Raw genomic sequence first — 14,814 nt, 5'->3', positions numbered from 1 at the left:
GGGGGGGGGGGGGGGGGGGGGGGGGGAGAGACACGACTTGCTAGCTGCTGTGGCACGGAAGCCCTGGGACTTCAAGCCCAGAACATACCCGGAGGGGGACAATCCCACACTGGCCCTGAGACACGGCCTGGCTGACCTGATGCCTCTCTTCTATAGGAAAGTCATGAGGATTTCAGCCCCCTTTCCCCATGCAAGCACCGTACAGCTGCTGCTAATCCTCTGGGAGATTTCCCAAGCATTGCTCAGAAGGCTTTGCTTCTACCCTCCTCCCTGTCCAGTCTCTGGGCATGGCCAATATCAGCACAGAGACACCAACAGGACCATTAACCCATCGTTAACCTCCTACCGAGGCTGGGGTCATTGCAAGGGATCTGCTGCATCTGGAAGGCAAGCAGGCAGCTCTGGGGACTCACTGGAGCCACCAGCTGCTAGGTGCAGCAGCGGGTAGATAAAGGAGCCAGTTGTCCCTCCCGCTGGCTGGTGGCTGGGCTGTTACGCTGCAGCCAGGCAGAGGATGGGACAACGGGAAATACCCAAGGATAACGGAGCAGGTCTCGGTCCCTTTCCAGGCCGATCAGCGTGGTCGGGGACAGGATGGGGAGAAAGGAAGAACTCCTACTAAATAGAGAGAGAACATAAAAATACTCTATTGAGCAACGTGTGCCTGGGAAACAGACACCGCCTGGGAGGGGCCATACCTCAGCCAGATCAGGAGACCCACTGTGCTCGGTGCTGTACAGACATACAGGAAGAAATACCCTTGCGTCAAAGAATTTGCAAGCCAAGGCCCCCATCCTGCAATCAGATCCAGGCCTCGCACCCAGACAGAGCTCCAGTGACCTAAGCTTGTCAATGTAACTTATAAACCCCGAGGCCATGTTTACACGGGAAAAAGGGGAAAAAAAAAAAGTGCGTTAGTTAACCTGCATTAAAACCTCACCAAAGATGGGCAAGTTGTAGTTTTAACACATTAGCTAGTCAAGGAAAACCTTAGGCTCCCCTCTAGCATTGGCCCCTACCCTCCTAACAAGTGCTAAAATACAAATCGTCCTGATTACACTGCTAGTGAACACATGTTAAAAAAATCCACCATTTTTCCTAATGCAGACAAGCCCTAAGACTTGAAGAACCCGGAGGCTGCTACTTTGGCAGGAATCTCTGTCACTTAGGTGCCCCCAGACTCCTTGTTGTTAATGAGACTAGAGGAAATTCCCTCTGCACTTCAGCGAGTGAGAGAAGATAGAGACTCCGAAGAGGTTGTTTTCATTGTGTATTTAAATATCTCTCCCTCAAAAAAAGACAGCCACTGTCAGAGACAACCTGTGCCTGCCAATGGGGAGGTGAGGGGCAGAGTGAGGGCGGCCAGCTTCAGTAGTGTTACGGAGCATGCTCACTCTGTGTGAGCATGCTCAGTCCAAGCCCAAGCAGCAAATCTGGGGGGGGAGGGTGGACGTGACCCTGCATGCCCCCCTCCCCATGCATCACCTCTGGCCACTGTCCCCATATAAATGGGCTGCATTGCTTTTCTTTGCAGCCCGTGGCCAGGATTTTTCAGCACTAATTCACTGACCAAAAGCCCTTCTTTAACAAAGAGGTAAAGTTGCCCTACCACAGCATCCAGCTCAAACATTGGAAAACAAGGAAATGAAGAGTTACGCTACACGCCCACACAACCTTACCTCTGCCCCACCGGAGCTGGCAGTGCCACTGGGAATTATTTGCATGCATTGCAGCTGCGACCGCTGCGTTAGGTGTAGGTAGACTGCGTGGCGGAGGAATTAGCTGGAGCAGCTTGGAAGAGCTGTGGCACTGATCTGAAGGGCTGTGCCCCTCTAGGGGCGGGTGAAAACCCCTCTCCCTGACACTTGTGTGTGTGATGGTGGAGATGCATGTGTACCTTGAGAAATGCAGACTGCCCTTTCCAGCACTGTGCTGTGGAGTAGGCTGAAGGCTGCAGAGTGCAGTGGTTTGAGGAAGTCACTGCAGGCTTGGTAACTTAACAGGGTGCTAACTGGGTGACAGCTGTAGATAAACAGGGAGCACAAATGATCTCCACCTTTTCCTATGTATTGAAAGCAAGCAGTGACAGAATAGCAGTGAATGTGACACTCAAAGTGTCCTGCCATTAGGCTACTACTAGCCAGTTAGTAATATAAATGATTGCCAGTTACTATCTTTGTACGCAGCCATGTCGGTCCCAAGATACTAGAGAGAAGGTGGGTGAGGCAGTATCTTTTATTGGACCAACTTCTGCGGGTGGAAGGGACAAGCTTTCGAGCAACACAGAACTACTATTCTGGGAGAGAGCAACAGGGTGTGGGAATCTGTGGAATCAGACAGAAGTGAAATTCTTCCCTTCCGGTTCACTGGTGCCTTTTAAATTAACGATCTCTGAACTCATCTCTTACGCCTAACGTCAATCGTTTTCCTGAAGTTTCGTCTACATTCAACCTTGCACCTGTTTAACTTTCAGTTTGTTTAAAACCAGATTTTAGTTAAACCAGCCCCAAAACTCTATTGTGAACACTTAACTTTAACTGGACTTGTGCTGAATTAACTCAACAAGGAATCCATTTAACCCAAATCGATATATGCCAGGTTTAAATCAGAGTGTCCACAAAGGTCTTGCACTGGTTTAAATTAACTGGTTTAAAGCCCTGCCTTTAATTAAACTGGTGCAACTTTAGGCAGTGTCTTACTTGCCTCCATACTTCAAACACGGGTGTAAAGGAAATTAACTGCCCCAAAACTACAGTAGACTCAGATCTACACACTGCTTTGGAAATATGCAGATTGCAACCAGCTGTTCTCCAAAAAATGCTATTTAAGGAGTTAAAAAAAAAATTACCCACAGAAAATCTAAATAAAAGTCACTGGAGTTTCTCTATTTAAGTGTATCCCTGCAGCTATAGCAACCCAAACATTACAACACCATGAGATGCAGGAAGTAAAATTGACCAGTCCCCATCCAAGCAGCAGCATGAATGCAAAAACCAACACATTATCACCAGTGCAAACACTAAGGGCTTGTCTATGGCCTGGTCTACACCTAAAACTTAGGTTGCTCTAGCTACATCACTCAGGGCTGTGAAAAATTTAATGCCCTGTGCAACAGTTAGGTCAACTTAACCCCATGTCTGTAGATGCAGCTAGGTGGATGGCAGAATTCTTCCGTTGATCTAGTTATCACTTCTTGGAAAGCTTGATTAACTGTATTGATGGAGAAACCCTTCCGTCAATGGAGGAAGCTGTGCCGCTGTAGTACAGACACACCCTCAACTTAAAATGTTTCACTAGAACAGCAATGTCAGTAAAGGGTGTGGGGGTTTTGCCAACAGAGCGATGTCAGTAAAAGTCCTACTGTAGAGACAGTTATACTGGGATCAAAGCACTTTTGCTGATCTAGTTTATTTCACTCACCAAACTGGTAAAAGCTGCACTAGCAAATGCACTGATATGCTGGTACAACTGCAATGTTTAAAACTTCGCACCAATTTATAAAAAAAAACCCCACCACATCCCCGAGTCAACAAAGCTATGCTGGCAAAACCCCCAGTGCAGATGCAGCTACACCGACAGAAGAGCGTTTGTGGCATAGTTAATGCCATTTGGAGAGGTGGGGTTAGAAAATGCATCCACACTGGAGGGTTTGCCCCGTATAGCTATACGTGCAGAACTCAAGTGTAGACAAGGCCTTAGAGTCAGAATCTAAGGACAGAAGGGAACAGCAGACGATTCTGTCAGACTTGTCTACCACAGGCCACCAACGCCAGGCCCAGCACCTGCACACAAAACCCAACACCGGAAATTAGACCAACATATTACATCCCACAGGAGACTAGACTATTATGTACCACAGGCAGAGAGTAGGAGGGATCCAGGTACACCAGTCCCCGCAATGGCAAGGAAATGATTACGTGAGAGATACTCAAATAATCCTGGCAAGTGACTAGCACCCACATGCTGCAGAAAAAGGCAAAAATCCCCACCGTCACTGCCATTCTGACCGGGGGGAGGGAGATTCTCCAGTTTTAATCACTGCAGACATCGGGGGCACTTGAAAATAGGATTAACCCCGCAGGGTCCCTAGAACTACCCCTGGGGCCTGCCCGCAGCAAGAGGGTCACACAGTTCAACTTCCCTTTTATTATTTGCACTGCAGCCACGCCTACCAGCCCCAGCCATGGATCGGGATCGCATGTCGCTAGGCGCTGTCCAAACACAGAACAAAAAGACAGTCCCTGCCCCAAAGCGTTTACAGTCTCGGAGGTTTTGTTCTTTCCATTACCAGTGCTTAAATAATGTTGCCATTTAAATGCTCCCCCATCAGGTGTGGGCATTAACACCCGGAGGAGGCGCTCTATGCCCTCGACTCCTGCAGGGGTTGGGCGCTCGGCATCTTGCAGGATCAGGCCCTGCCGCGAGTGAAGAAAGAAGAACATGGAGCATGCACGTCTGCTGCTGCTCTTGTTTGGAGACAGTTTTCTATGCGGCCATCTCACCAAGCAACGGTTACAACAGCCAGCTTTGGCTAATAGAGCCACAAACATTTGGGTGGCATTTACAGAAAGATTCATTCTGTCAGAAGCAGAAAAAAAATGCAAATATCTAAAAGATTTGGAATTTCTCCCCTCCCCCGATAGCCAGGACATTCCAACCACCAGCCTCTGTGTGCCCCTGTATGGTTACCATGCTCCTCAGCAGGTTTTCAGAATAGCTGTGCAGTGTTTGATTGCATGATATCTTCTCTACCGCTCTCATTCAGCTCCCATAAGCCCTTGCACCTGCAGTATCTGAGATCATGGCGTGGTGCAGGCCAAGAGCTGTCACTATTAAATGGGCCAGTTCCATGACTTTTAAACTGTGCTCATGGACAGCAAGGTGATGGTGTAAAACCAGCATTTTACTGAACAGGTCTGCTCCTTATCTGTATTCAAGGTTACATGCAGTTACTGTTGTGCCCAAAGTAATTTTTAACAGCAAACTGGACTGTTGACAAGCTTCTGTCTGTAACATCTTTCTAACTAAAGACAGTGCACAAGCTATAAAGATCACAACTTGAATTTGCAAGTTAAAAAAAAAAAAAGTTTGTCTAACTGCAAGCCCTGCAAACTCAACCTGAGACCTCAAACCGAGCAAGCTTGATCTGAAATCACGTAGGCACGATCGCTGCGGAAGCCCACGGTGCCTTTTGCAGAGCAGAACTGCTCTTTGAATGCAAAGATCTACGTTGAGTTTACAATCTGACCACACAGGCATCAGGAAATGAAAAGTTAAGTCTCCCATAGCAGCACTAACCTCACCCACGCTGCAAGTACTAAATATATTCAGGGTGTCCTGTTTGCAAGGGTTTCCCCCTGATTTTAGGCTAATTATGGCTCATTTTTATGAGTTAAAAAAAGCTTTTAATCAACAATTTTTTAAAAAGTTGGTTTCTTTAAAAGATTCCAAATCTGTCACTCAGCCCCCTCTGAAGACACCAATTCCCCCAGATGATCTCCTAGTGAAGGTGATTATAGGAGCATTACTATGGGCTCGTCTACACTGGCAATGCTAAAGCACTGCCGTGGCAGCACTTTAACGTGCCTTGTGTGGTCACGGTGCTCTAAAAAAATCACTTCTATGAGGGGCGCGGCTCCCAGCGCTGGGGCACTGTTTACACTGGCGCTTTACAACGCTGCAACTTGCTGCGCTCAGGGGGTGTTTTTTCACACCCCTGAGCGAGAAAGTTGCAGCGCTGTTAACTGCCAGTGTAGACAAGCCCTATGGCTTGGTCCACACTACAGGGTTAGGCTGATGTAAGGCATCTTATATTGACTTAATTATGTCAGCGTCTACACCAGAATGCTGCTTCTGCCAAAGTAAGTGGCCTCCTACACTGACATAACTCCACCAGCGCGTATGTTGGTGTAGTTAGGGCGATGCAGTGGCTTTGTAGAGACTGTTACTTACATCAGCTGTTGACTCATTCTTGTCAGTTTCACAGCTGCCTCTGGCTCAGAGCAGCAGGTGGGGCTCCCAGCTGGAGCGGTGAAACTGACAAGAATGTCAATTTCACTACTTTCAGAGTAGCAGGGGTTAGTCTGTGCAAATGGAGCTGGGCTCACAGCTATCCCTCCCAGCTGTCAGCTAGGCACTGGGCTCACAGCTGGAGCCCCCACCCCCCGCCCCGGGGTAAGAGCCCAAGCTCAAGAACTTACACAGACCAGAATCAGGTCACCAGTGCGTCGGGTTCTGCTCAAACACAAAATAAAAGGCTAGTCAAACCACCGAGCCACCAGCCCCACCACAAAAAAACAACAATTTGTCTACACAGCAAAAAAAATGGAGATATTGGGTATTTGATAAAAACCTTCTCTTGGTTTTTTGGTTGGGGGGGTGGTGTGGTGTATCCCTGTTTTAACATCAGAGTGAAAATCCTGGCTGGGCTTTTCAAAAGCAACCAGCAATTTTTGGGTGTGCAGCTTCAGACAGCTTGAAGAGATCTGATTTTCAGGAAGCGCTGCACAGCTGTGGTCTGAAGTTCAAATCAGAAATAAGGCACAGAGTTTGGAAAGGGAGAGTGATTAGCCAGTGGAACTGACTCCCAAGGAAAGTGGTGGATTCTTTCTCTCTTGATGCCTTCAGATCAAGACTGAATGCCTTTCTACAAAATAGACTTCAGCCAAACACAAGTTATTGGGTTCAATATGGGGGTGAAATTCAATACTTTGTTTTAGGTCAGACTAGGTGATCTAATGGTCCCTTCTGGCCTAAAAATCTATGAAATTATAAATCTATGAAAATCAGATCCCTTTAAAGGTGCCTCCAGTTGGGTGCCCAAAAAACGGAGGCTCTCAAAATCACTGGTCACAGTGGAAAATCTCGACCTCTGCACACATTAAAGCAATACACTTAAGATGAGAGCTTCAAAAGCGCTCAGCATTGTGGGTTAACGGGGGTTTTACCACAGCCTTCAATGGGAGCACAGTCTGGCCAGTCTCAATCACCTCTGAAAATCTAGTAATCTAACATTCACAGAGCGCACGTGTGTGTGCTGGACCCAGAGCATATGGCTACAAGAACTTTCACTTTTGTGCGGGTGCTCTAGTGTAATTCATCACAAATTATGCTTTTGGCATTTAATTTCCTTGTATTTTGTTACAACTGAAAGAACAAGCAGAAAAAACCCTCTGATAATTGCAGGAACCTGATGCTGTGGGATTGTGTCTCACCCATCGCTGCAGTTTTCAAAGCACTCCGCTCCTCAGAAAGGCACACAAACCCTCACTGTGGCTCACATCACAAACAGGGAAGCAGAATACAAATCTAAAAGCTTAACTATTTCCAAAACTTTGCTACACCCACTCCACATTCAGGTTTAGACCTAGGCACGCAATCGTCACTAGCCTCTTAGGGCAGTGGTTTTGAAACTTTTCTTCTGGCGACCCAGTTGAAGAAAATTGTTGATGCCTACGAGCCGGACCTGCTGCTGACTGCTTCCGGGTAGGGACTACTAGTTTTACTACTAGTTTTTACCGGCTGGCCGCCAGGGTCCCTGAGTACTGAGCAAGGTGACTGGGTCATGACCCAAACTTTGAAAACCACTGTCTTGGGGTATGTCTACATTGCAATTAGACACCCACGCTGGCCCGGGCCAGCTGACTCGGGCTAAGGGGCTGTTTAATTGCAGTGTAGCGATTCCGGCTCAGTCTGCAGCCCGAGCTCTGGGACCCTCCCATCTGAGCCCAGACTTCTGCCCTGCAATTAAACAGCCCTTAGCCCGAGTCAGTCGCCACATGCCAGTCACACGTTTTTAACAGCGGTGTAGACATACAGTCCCTTGGCATATTCTCCAGAGGGTATTTCCCTCCCTTCCCCCACTCCTGCCGCTTTGAAGGCTGCAGAAGAGGAGTGCACTGAAAACAGCTAGGAAAGCTGGAAGTAACACAATCTGCCCAGATCCCCAGAGATTCTGAGTGCTTTCAACTACTGGATCTAATCTAATTTACTCCGCTATTTTCTGACATCCCTTCCCCCCAAAGCAGACTCTCTTCTCATCCCACTCACTGTGATCCACAAAGCAGCAGCTGCTTCTAGCTACTGCTAGGAAAAGGATAACCTCTGCAGGATGGTGGGGGTGGGGAGAAAGGGACACAGAGGGCAGAGTGGTTGGATTACCACTTTGATTAAAATGGAGACCAGCAACTCTGCAGCCCTTCTGTCCAAGCTGCGAGCTAAGCAGGATCAGAGACCAAAATGCTGCTGGAAGTGCTGTTGATGATTTGTAGACAGGGCCCTGCTTTCTGAATAGGCACAGAGGCCGGTACACTAGGGAGCACTGTGCTGCCAGAGGTAATATCTTCTGAAGAAGACTTAAACCTGCACTTCCTTGTGACGGTTAAGATTCCAGAGCACTTTGTAGAAGAGTTCATCCATTTTCTACGGAAACCCCCAGTGTCGCGTGCTTTTGCTGGTGCAAAACGACAGCTGCATTTCAGTGGCAGGTGATGCAATCCCGCCATACAGGGTCTTCAGATCGATCCTCTGGAATGAAAGTCATTGCGGACAGGGAGTGACTCCTCCCATCCCCAGCCCGTCCTGATTCCCATCAGATCTCTCTGCTCTAGTCTAAATGCAGGTTTGGGGGTCTACAGATGGAGCAAGCTCAGAATGATCCAATGGCCATCTTCTGGGGGGCCGGGGGGGGGGGGGAGATACCCTGGAAGAAGCTGCTGCCAGCGGATCAGGGCTCAGCTAATTTGGGTGAACAGGGGCATTAACTTGATCTGTGCTTTCTTAATAAGGGGACCCTAAAAGAGAACAGAGGGATTTGGTGTGGGCAGGACAAAGAATGCAGTTAAAACACCTGCACAAATTCAAGGAAAGTGGTCTTAACCAACATCATCTTGTGACTAAGGCACTGGACTAGGTCTTGGGAGATCTGGCTTTGTTTCCTGCTCTGTCGCATCCTTAGGCAAGTCACTTTCTCTCTCGCTGCCTAATAGCAATAACACCACTCCCTTTCTCCCACCCTTTGTCTTGTCTAGTCAGACTGTAAGCTCACTGGGGCAGGGACGTGCTACGGATCTCAACAGCACCTAATACAATGAGGCCCTGACCTCAGCTGGAGCTTTCAGGCATTACCCCAATGCAGAGCACAAACCACAGGGTGGAAAAGATTTAACTCCCTTGATTTATTTATTTTTAAATCATTGATCTGAGTCAGGTCGAGGCCTTGTAAAACCAATCTGAAAATCTGTGTTACTGCAATTATTTTACTGCAAATTTATAATGAACTCACTTATAAATGCTTTTTTTTTTTTTTTTTTTTTTACCACCACTACTGTTAGGGTATCTTAACTGAATTTTACAAAAGCAGCATAGGTGGCACGTGAACCGCTGACTGGGGGAGGCTAGCCATCAGCCCCGCCCCTTCTGTCTGAGACCACGCCCCCTTCTGCACCCACCCACCCCGGATCCCAGAGCCCCCCCCCACCGCAGCCACTGGCCCCTGCCCCAGGCTAGTGCCCCCGCCGTGGAGCACCCCCAGCCTCCCCCCAAACCCCTGAGTGCCGGGAGAGTGGGCGGCGCGGCCTGAGCCAGGGCCACCCCCAGGGAGACTGGACTCACTGGAGCTGGCCGAGCAGGAAGCGGGGGGGGGGAGGGGAGAGGGGGGACCTGGGGGCGGAGTGTGGGCAGGGCCATACCTGGCTGTTTGGGGAGGCACAGCCCCCCCCCAGCCTATGATACCCGCCGCCTATGAAAACAGTATAATTATGTTACTGACATGACCCCCCACTACCATAGTAACTGAATACCTCTCAACCTAATGTATTTATCCTCACACACCCCTGGGAAGCAGGCCTGTGCTACTGTCCCCATTATACAGATGTGGGAAACTGAGGCACAGGCAGATTGAGGGCATGTCTACATTGCAAGTGAAGGTGTGGACTGCAGCACAGATAGGCACATCTGTGCTAGCTTTCATCTAGCTAGCACCGGTGACAACAGTAGTGACAATGTGGCAGCTTGGGCTAGAAATCAGAATACATACCCCTTGTCCCCAGTGGGATTTCGCTCTGAGCATGTTCACTTGTGCTACAAGCATACCTTCACTTGCAGCGTAGACATATCCTAAGGGGGTCAGGCCCAACTTCTTAATGAGGGAGGGTGATTAACCACTGGAACAGACTACTAAGGGAACTGGTGAATTCTCCAGCTCTAGATGTCTCCAGATCCTGACTGATGCTTTACTGGAAGAGACAGTTTAGCCAAACACAAGTTACTGGGCTCAGTTCAGGGGTAACTGGGTGAATTCTCTGGCCAGTGTGTTATACGGAGGCTAGACTAGATCTAATGGTCCCTCTGGCCTTAAACTCTACGAATCCGAGTCACTTAGTTTGTGGGGTAGCAGGGAATAGAACCTGGGTCTTCCCAACAAAATCTTGACAATAAAGGCCCTCATCCTGTGAACACTTCAGCTTTTAGTCACATGAATCATCCCATTGATTTCAAAGGGAATACGCAGGTGTTTAACAGTAAGCATGTCCATAAACATTGGAAGCATCAGGGGCTAAAACTGTATTTGTATTAACAGCTTCTCACAGCCACATAAAATCTTTGTCATTTTCAAAACAAAATTGAGCTATTTAGACTTTCCATTGGCACAGTTACTGGGAACTTTTTTATACACTCAGGCTGAAATTTCAAAACCAAGAGCCTGAAGTTAGGATGTTACGCTCATATTTAGGTTACCTATGTGCTTATGAAAATGTCACCTTATGTAGCGTGTAGGAACAAGAGGCCCCTTGACTTCAGACTGCAAACCCTAATGGAGGAGCACAGCCCGATCAAAGCATTTCACCTTGCGCGGCTTGTGGAAATTCAGTGTCTCAGAAGATGATCTTGGTTACAAACATAGCACGGGCTATTTGCTATCAATTTTGTGCATTTGCATTTATGTAGTTCTCACACTAAGGCAGTTAATGAGGCTCTGGGCTTGTCTTTTTCAGCACAGTTGAGCATGTAAAGTGTGAAACTTCATAGTAGAAAGAAAAACCTATGTAAAATCAAAAATCCCCACTCAGTTAGGAAACTAATTAAAGAATCAAATACAAAACATCCCCTGACACAATTTAAGACTATAAAATGGGAAGAAAGCAAAGACTTAGCAAGATATACATTTAAAAAACATCTGATTTAAAAAAATATTAAAAAAAAAATCACATTTTTTCAAGAAATCACTTAAAAAAAATTAAATATTATCCATTATTTGTACCCACCCTGATCAACAGCAGCACCACCTTACTGCAGAGTGGGGGCTGTCACTTTTAGAGCTAGGTAAATACCAGGTAACATACTGGTGCGAGATCAAGTCTCTCTCATGGCTGGGGCAAGAACTCTAACAGCTGGCTCCTTATTCATACCACGAGTTACTCCTTTGCTTGGGCTATGAGTGATGCTAGCTTGCTCCCCCCACTAAAGGCTGAGGTGTTTGTAAAGGTGTTACAAAAAGGTTTCAGCAGCTTTTTTTATTTAAACTACTAATTTACTTCAGTTGTGCTTGCATTCGCTTTTCATTATCATAGCCGTGACCAAGTTTTACAAGCACAAGTGCTTGAAGAAATTGAATTTTTAAGCTCACCTGCTCAGAGGCAATTGTAAAAATCACATTGTGTCCAGCATTTACAGCAGAAGCCTGATTATAAGAATTACGCGGCCAGTGACTGATCAAGACCTATACAGCTCAAATAGCAAGCCAGAGAATCAACGAAATTCATGACACATTTGGAATCTTTTCTAATACCTGTGAGAAAAATTATGATCTGCTTATTGATATTCTGTGAACAGAAGAGGTGGCAAAATGTACTGAATAAGTTCCTCAGTATGAATTATTTGCTCAGTTCAAGCTACTTTAACACATCAGAACCCTCCCCAAATGTGCTCCTCACAGTGCCAGCTCCCAAAGCACTTTATGCTTTGGATCACCTCATCCATACTGAAATGCAGCCACCTCAGATGGAATACGGATGCTGTTTAGAAGAACACACTAACATTGAGTGAATAGTTCAAGAGAAGGGGGGAATACAGTGTCCAACAAAACAGGGAATTTTAGCAGGAGGGGTTTAATTATCCATGTTCTTACAAAAGTGCCACAGGAACTCTTAGGGTACGTCTACATTGCAAAAACAAAAGAAACAAACAAACCCCCATGCTCTGAGTGTCCCTAGCCTCTGTTGGCCAGAAGCTGGGAGTGGACGACATGGGATGGATCATTAGAAGGTTGCCTGTTCTGTTCATTCCCTCTGAAGCACCTGGCATTGGCCACTGTTGGAAGACAGGATATTGAGCTAGATGGACCATTGGCCTGACCCAGTGTCAGGGCCAGCTCCAGGCACCAGCCTGGCAAGCAGGTGCTTGGGGCGGCCGCTCCGGAGAGGGGCGGGAGGTCCAGCTATTCGGCGGCAATTCGGCGGACGGTCCCTCACTCCCGCTCGGAGCAAAGGACCTCCCGCCGAATTGCCGCCGCGGGCCGGGGCTTTTTTTTTTTTTGGGCTGCTTGGGGCGGCCAAAACCCTGGAGCCGGCCCTGCCCAGTGTGGCTGTTCTTATGTTCTAACCCCAGGGCAGCGAGTTTCGGAATCTGGGTCTACAGACTCAGGGGCTCATAGCAGCAGTGTAGACATTCCTGCTCAAACGGGAGCTCGACCTCTGAGACCCACCCCCACTTCCTGGGATTCAGAGCCCAAGCAGGAACATCTACCCTGCTATTTTTAGCCCTGTGGCAGGGACCCAAGTCTGGAGATCTGGACTCCGAGCAAAACTTGCTGCACTGGGGATTTGGGGAGGGTTTTTTGCAGTGGAGACAGCCTTAGGGTGACCAGATGTCCTGATTTTATAGGGACAGTCCCAATTTTTGGGTCTTTTTTTATATAGGCTCCTATTACCCCCCACCCCTCGTCCTGATTTTTCACACTTGCTGTCTGGTCACCCTAGACAGCCTTGATGGGCAGAACATGGCTTTTCCGGCTCATCTCTAAGATGGTGCCTCTAGCTGCACAGCACCCCCTGACACAACGCTAGGGAACTGCTTCTCTACTGACAAAGGAAAGAGCGCCACCTGACCAACCGACTGACTGACTGCAGCAGCTCTGTTCTCCACCAATGTCTCCCCTGCAAGCAGCCTCCATAAATGATCCCATTTAGCTTAAAAGCACTGATGTGATCACAACTTGGCTGCAGGCAGATGCCCCTTCCGCTGTGTCTCCAGCGGTTCTCTTTTCTTTTCTCTTCCAATTTTTATAATTGTTCTTCTTTCCTCCCTGCATTTATTTTCAGGACACAGTTTGGCTCTAATCATTACTTAGCAATTTCATTTTCAACCCTGCGGCTCAGAATTTCAGGAGGACAAAAGGGGGAAACACAGCAATTTAACGCTCAGATCAGAAAAGGTCGCAGCTCTGGGAGGGGTTAAATTGAAAGATCAGCCAACCATCAGCACCCTCTAAGAAAACTGAAGCCTCCCCAAGACCCTGGAGCACAGACAGAATTCACAGGATAAAGGATCAGGGAGGGAAAGAGAATCCAGTTCAGTTCCACCGCCGCTCTACAAGGCATGTGTCCCGGACAGACCCTGCTACCATGGTTCTGAATTCCCCTGCTGCTAATGCGGCAGTGCCACTTGCGAGCACCATGTCACCCAGTCTCCCCTCTGAATCCCCATGAGGTAAAATCCCCCAGTAAAATCAGACGTCACTCATTCTGCACTGAAGCTGTGACAGCCACTTCCCCAAACGTAGAAATCACAGTAAAAAAAAGCCATGACTGGCTCAACCGCTCCTGTTCAGTGTGGTTATGTCAGCTTTGGATAAAAATTCCCCCGCATATCTGGCCCTGCTATTCTTGGGCCTGCCTCCGTGGGAGATTCCGGAGCCGCGGATTCTGTCTGCGCTCATGTTGGAAACTCCTCTCCACTGAAACGCAGCTCTGCTGGATTCAGAGGAGGCAAACTCAACCCCAAGGCACTGCTGCAGAAGGAAGCAGAAATACAGCCGGAGCATGAAGAGGAAATTATCGACCTTTTATCTTGCTGTGCCAAGGCTCAGCGCCAGTTGCTTTCTCTCACCCACCCTGGGAGAACACGACGGGCAGTTCGATCCCAGAGGGAACAGTCCGGTCATAAATCTGTTGCATCCTTGCATTGGGGAGCAATTCACTCTATAGCAGAGCAAACAAATTATCTGCCAGGGAGCTCAGCAACCTAAAATCATTCCTTAAAACTCATTGGAAGTGGATTCCCTGCTAGAGAAAGATTGACAGCCCTGGAGGGCGAAGTCCCAAGAACAGGTGCAGCATGGAGACTGGCAGAGCAAGCATCCCCCCGAACCGTCCCCTGCCTGTATCCCTCACAGTCCTGACCTGTACAGGGGAGCTCGGTCTCCATAGCCCATTCAAGTTCTTGGCCTGTATGAGACAGCTAGGCAGGAGGCCAGTTGTGACCTGGACACCGTAGCTGGCTTTGATATAGAGACAAGACAAATCTCTTGCACATGGGTGGCAATCGGGTTTAGAGTGGGAAGCTAGTACCATCCTTAACATGGAGAGATGATCTATCTCCATGATAAAGGGGATTCTATATAGAGGCTGAAGGACAGTGGTCAGCACCTGTGATTGTCCCTAGCTCCTTTGCTGTCTGCTCTCACCAGATGAGTCTAAGCCGTTGTGGAGCCAATAGGAACAGGACTTCAACGCATCAAATATCCTCACAGCCTCTCTAGCGGAGCTGAATGCCAGCATCGATACCAGCTGGCAGGACTGTCAAATCGTATTCTCT

The sequence above is a fragment of the Terrapene carolina genome, unplaced genomic scaffold, assembly GCF_002925995.2.
Source record: "Terrapene carolina triunguis isolate 2854851 unplaced genomic scaffold, T_m_triunguis-2.0 Scaffold67, whole genome shotgun sequence".
NCBI lineage: Eukaryota > Metazoa > Chordata > Testudines > Emydidae > Terrapene > Terrapene triunguis.
This window is presented reverse-complemented; position numbering follows the sequence as displayed.